Below are 5,627 nucleotides of genomic sequence, written 5' to 3' on the forward strand. Positions count from 1 at the left end.
AATTGACTTGTTGAGTCAATATCTTGTTCTGAGCCAATATGGCATTCAGAGTGTCAATCTCAAGAACTCCTTTCTTCTGACTAGTCCCATTGTTCACAGGATTTCTTTCAGAAGTGTACATGAATTGGTTATTTGCAACCATTTCAATCAATTCTTGAGCTTCTGCAGGCGTCTTCTTCAGATGAAGAGATCCTCCAGCAGAGCTATCCAAGGACATCTTAGATAGTTCAGAGAGACCATCATAGAAAATACCTATGATGCTCCATTCAGAAAGCATGTCTGAAGGACATCTTCTGATTAATTGTTTGTATCTTTCCCAAGCTTCATAGAGGGATTCTCCATCCTTCTGTCTGAAGGTTTGGACTTCCACTCTAAGCTTACTCCATCTTTGTGGTGGAAAGAACTTTGCCAAGAAGGCATTGACTAGCTTTTCCCAAGAGTCCAGGCTTTCTTTAGGTTGAGAATCCAACCATATTCTAGCTCTGTCTCTTACAGCAAAAGGGAATAGCATCAGTCTATAGACCTCAGGGTTAACCCCATTAGTCTTGACTGTGTCACAGATTTGCAAGAATTCAGCTAAAAACTGATGAGGATCTTCCATTGGAAGTCCATGGAACTTGCAATTCTGTTGCATTAGAGAAACTAATTGAGGCTTAAGCTCAAAGTTGTTTGCTCCAATGGCAGGGATAGAGATGCTTCTCCCATAGAAATCAGGAGTAGGTGCAGTGAAGTCACCCAGCACCTTCCTTGCATTGTTGGCATTGTTGTTGTTTTCGGCTGCCATGTGTTCTTCTTCTTTGAAGAATTCGGTCAGGTCCTCTAAAGAGAGTTGTGCTTTGGCTTCTCTTAGCTTTCTCTTCAAGGTCCTTTCGGGTTCAGGATCAGCTTCAACAAGAATGCCTTTGTCTCTGCTCCTGCTCATATGAAAGAGAAGAGAACAAGAAAATATGGAATCCTCTATGTCACAGTATAGAGATTCCTTGAAGTGTCAGAGGAAAAGAGAAATAGAAAGAAGAAGGAGAAGAAGAATTCGAACTTTACTTAGATAAGGTTCGAATTGTGCATTTAGAAGGAGTGGTACTCCATAAATAGAAGGATGTGAGAAGGAGGGAAGAGGATTTTCGAAAATTCAATTAAAAGATTTTGAAAACATTTTGAAAATTTGATTGATAATTTTCGAAAATTGAAAGTGGAAGAGAAATCAAGTGATTTTTGAAAAAGATTTTGAAATTAGAAACTAAAAGGATTTGATTGAAAACTAATTTGAAAAAGATATGATAAAAAAAATATGATTGAAAGGTTATTGTCTTAAAAAGATGTGATTGAGAAGATATGATTTGAAAACCATTTTAAAAGATTTGATTTGGAAAATTAGTGACTTGCCTAACAAGAAAAGATATGATTCAAACATAAAACCTTCCTTAACAGAAAAGGCAAAAAATGTTCAATCAAATCATTAATTGTTAGTAAGTATCTTTGAAAGGAAAGAAATTAATTTTGAAAACATTTGAGTGAAAAGATTTGATTTGAAAAAGATTTGATTTTGAAAAACTTGAAAAAAATTGATTTGAAAACAAAATCTTCCCCCTAGCACCATCCTGGCGTTAAACGCCCAGAATGGTATACATTCTGGCGTTTAACGCCCAAAATGCTACCTTTTTGGGCGTTAAACGCCCAACCAGGTGTCCTGGCTGGCGTTTAAACGCCAGTCTGCCTTCTTCACTGGGCATTTTTGAATGCTCAGCTTTTTCTGTATAATTCCTCTGCAGCGTGTTCTGAATCTTCAATCCCTTGTATCATTGACTTGAAAAGACACAAATTAAAAATATTTTTGGATTTTTAATAATTAAAATGCAACAAGAATCAAATAACAATGCATGCAAGACACCAAACTTAGCAGTTTGTGTGCTACTGACACTATATGAGACACATGAACACTCAAGTCAATAGAATTTAAAGATCAAAACAAGAAATATATGCATGGATTCGAAAAATATAACAAAAACATGCATTTGACACCAAACTTAAGATGAGACTCTAGACTCAAACAAGAAATATTTTTGGATTTTATGGTTTTGCAAATTTTTTAATTTTTTTGTGTTTTTCGAAAATTAAGTGGAAAAAGAAGGTATCAAAATTCTTAATGAGAATTCCAGGAATCAGTGCAATGCTAGTCTAAGACTCCGGTCCAGGAATTAGACATGGCTTCACAGCCAGCCAAGCTTCCAAAGAAAGCTTCGGTCCAAAACACTAGACATGACCAAAGGTCAGCCAAGCCTTAGCAAATCACTGCTCCAAAAGCAAGATTGATACGAAATCAACAAGCTCTTGTGGTGATAAGTTGAAACCTCGGTCCAATCAGATTAGACATGGCTTCTCAGCCAGCCAGATTTCAACAAATCATCATGAAACTCTAGAATTCATCTTCAAGAATTTCGAAAAAAAATACCTAATCTAAGCAACAAGATGAACCGTCAGTTGTCCAGCCTGAACAATCCCGGGCAATAACACCAAAAATTTGATGTTGTTGCCGGATCTTGGCACTGATGTTACCAAAGGCTTGCTCAAAACTAGAACAATCCCCGGCAACGGCGCCAAAAACTTGGTGCGCGAAATTGTGAACTATACTTTTTCACAACTCTCATAATCCCTGGTAATGGCTCCAAAAACTTGGTGCGCTCAATACCATGGCATTACACAACTTCGCACAACTAACCAGCAAGTGCACTGGGTCGTCCAAGTAATAAACCTTACGTGAGTAAGGGTCGATCCCACGGAGATTGTTAGTATTGAAGCAAGCTATGGTCATCTTGTAAATCTTAGTCAGGCAAACTCAGATATATATGGTGATGAACGAAAATAACATAAAAGATAAAGATAGTGATACTTATGTAATTCATTGGTAGGAACTTCAGATAAGCGCATGAAGATGCCTTCCCTTCCGTCTCTCTGCTTTCCTACTGTCTTCATCCAACCCTTCTTACTCCTTTCCATGGCAAGCTCGTATAGGGTCTCACTGCTGTCAGCAGCTACCTCCCATCCTCGCAGTGAAAGCTAATGCACACACTCTGTCACAGTGCTGCCAATCACCGGTGTGGTTCCCTCCCCTACCGGAATAGAATAACTCTTTTGCGTCTGTCACTAACGCCCAGTAGGTTACAGGTTTGAAGCACGTCACAGTCATTCAATCATTGAATCCTACTCAGAATACCACAGACAAGGTTAGACCTTCCGGATTCTCTTGAATGCTGCCATCAGTTCTTGCCTATACCACGAAGACTCTGATCTCACGGAATGGTTGGCTCGTTTGTCAGGCGAGCACTCGGTGTCAGGCGATCAACCATGCATCGTGCAATCAGGAATCCAAGAGATATTCACCAAGCCTCAAATGCTTGTAGAACAAGAGTGGTTGTCAGTCACTTTGTTCATGAGTGAGAATGGTGATGGGCGTCAATCATCACCTTCATCATGTTGAAGAACAAGTGATATCTTGGATAAAGAACAAGCGGAATTTGAATGAAAGAACAATAGTAATTGCATTAATACTCGAGGTACAGCAGAGCTCCACACCTCAATCTATGGTGTGTAGAAACTCCACCGTTGAAAATACATAAGCATAAGGTCTAGGCATGGCCGAATGGCCAGCCTCCCAATGATCTAAGAACTAAAATGTCCAAAGATGATCTAGAGATCTAAAAGTGATCAAAAGATTTCTATACAATAGTAAAGGTCCTACTTATAAGAAACTAGTAGCCTAGGGTGTACAGAAATGAGTAAATGACATAAAAATCCTCTTCCGGGCCCACTTGGTGTGTGCTTGGGCTGAGCAATGAAGCAATTTCGTGTAGAGACTCTTCTTGGAGTTAAACGCCAGCTTTGGTGCCAGTTTGGGCGTTTAACTCCCATTTGGGTGCCAGTTCCAGCGTTTAACGCTGGGATTTCTTGAGGTGACTTTGAACGCCGGTTTGGGCCATCAAATCTTGGGCAAAGTATGGACTATTATATATTGCTGGAAAGCCCAGGATGTCTACTTTCCACCGCCGTTGAGAGCGCGCCAATTGGGCTTCTGTAGCTCCAGAAAATCCACTTCGAGTGCAGGGAGGTCAGAATCCAACAGCATCTGCAGTCCTTTTGAGTCTCTGGATCAGATTTTTGCTCGGGTCCCTCAATTTCAGCCAGAAAATACCTGAAATCACAGAAAAACACACAAACTCATAGTAAAGTCCAGAAAAGTGAATTTTAATTAAAAACTAATAAAAATATACTAAAAACTAACTAGATCATACTAAAAACATACTAAAAACAATGCCAAAAAGTATACAAATTATCCGCTCATCACTTTGCCTCACTAATATGTTATTACCACTCCCTAAGTGTTTTATGAAGGTAATTAAGAGATTCTGCGTTTAAAGTTGTCTTTCTAAAGCTTTTACGAAAAACTGCCTCTTCCGCATTATTTTATTATTTTAGAAGCCAAGTGTTCCCAACTTGTTCTTCCCAATTATTAACTATTACATAATATATGTGCCTTTTCGTTGTTAGAACGTTGCCAATTTTACGAGTAACGTTTTCTTTCTATTTAACTTATATCGTTACGAGCGAGCAAGGGTGTAAAATAAATAAGCACACATTGACAAAAATAATAAGGAAGCATAAAGAAACATAGAACACAGTTGATAATACACATCATGTACACCATAACAAAACATGTAGCATTCACAAAAGATCAAGTCAGTTTACATCCTTGTCAACCTACGTAGCTAATATATACAAAAAGCCGCTAAACTGGCGCCCAGGCTGGCCTAACTACTCTACAGCTCCTAGCTCTCGGGTGTGCTAACACAAGTGAGAGACTAACTAAAAGATAATGTCAGACTAGAGTGTCATCATAAGAATTCCCCTACTGCTGTCAGACTATATCTACACGTGGCCATTCAGAAGATTGTCATGAGGCTCGTCCATCTCTTCATCCTATTTTGTCTCTATCTCTTGGTCCTCCTCCTCATCGTCATCAACAGCTACAGCTATACCCTTAAAACCAATAGAAGCATTACTATTACTATGTACAAAACCATTCGCGAGCACAGGTCCATTCGCGTATATAGAAGCTTCCCCGTCGACCGGTAGTGCCGGCTCATGAGGCTGTGGAAAGTCAGGAATCGGTTCAGGAGAAAAGTCTCACTCTGGTGGAATCACAGGTATGTACCTCCAACTATCTCGGGCTCGTCAGGAATGATAGGCTCAGGTGCCGCCTCATTCAAGGGATGAGCTGGTACAGGGTGTCCGTGATCATCAGGAGAAGGATGTCCAGGTGCGTTATGGTGTAGCCAGGATAAGGGAAAGTCGTAGGGAGCGTCAGGATCAAAAAGCGGGCTATACAAAGGATGTTGGAAGGGACGGTTTCGTAACTCGTAACGTCTCATACGAGGCTCCGCACTCAAAATGTAGTAACCATAGTACACTGAATCCTCGTAAATGTATAGGTCTTTGACTTCATAGAATATCACGCCCGTTTCCATCTGAATGGGGAAGAGAGAGAAGGGGGTAAGAACTGAGGAGTTCTTAGTAGGGCTGGGGTTATTAGTTACATTCATTTATTCGATGTTGTTTAGCAAATAGATAATAGA

At 39.8% G+C, this 5,627-nt stretch overlaps 1 non-coding gene across 1 annotated transcript; it reads left to right on the forward strand.

The window, feature by feature from the left end:
* The first annotated feature begins 271 nt into the window (after positions 1–271).
* LOC130971846 (small nucleolar RNA R71) lies at positions 272–379 on the forward strand. The gene has a single exon (XR_009083052.1). It is a non-coding gene; the product is annotated as a small nucleolar RNA R71 (small nucleolar RNA).
* Positions 380–5,627: the final 5,248 nt, after the last annotated feature.

Source organism: Arachis stenosperma, chromosome 3, assembly GCF_014773155.1.
Source record: "Arachis stenosperma cultivar V10309 chromosome 3, arast.V10309.gnm1.PFL2, whole genome shotgun sequence".
In the NCBI taxonomy this organism is placed as follows: domain Eukaryota; kingdom Viridiplantae; phylum Streptophyta; class Magnoliopsida; order Fabales; family Fabaceae; genus Arachis; species Arachis stenosperma.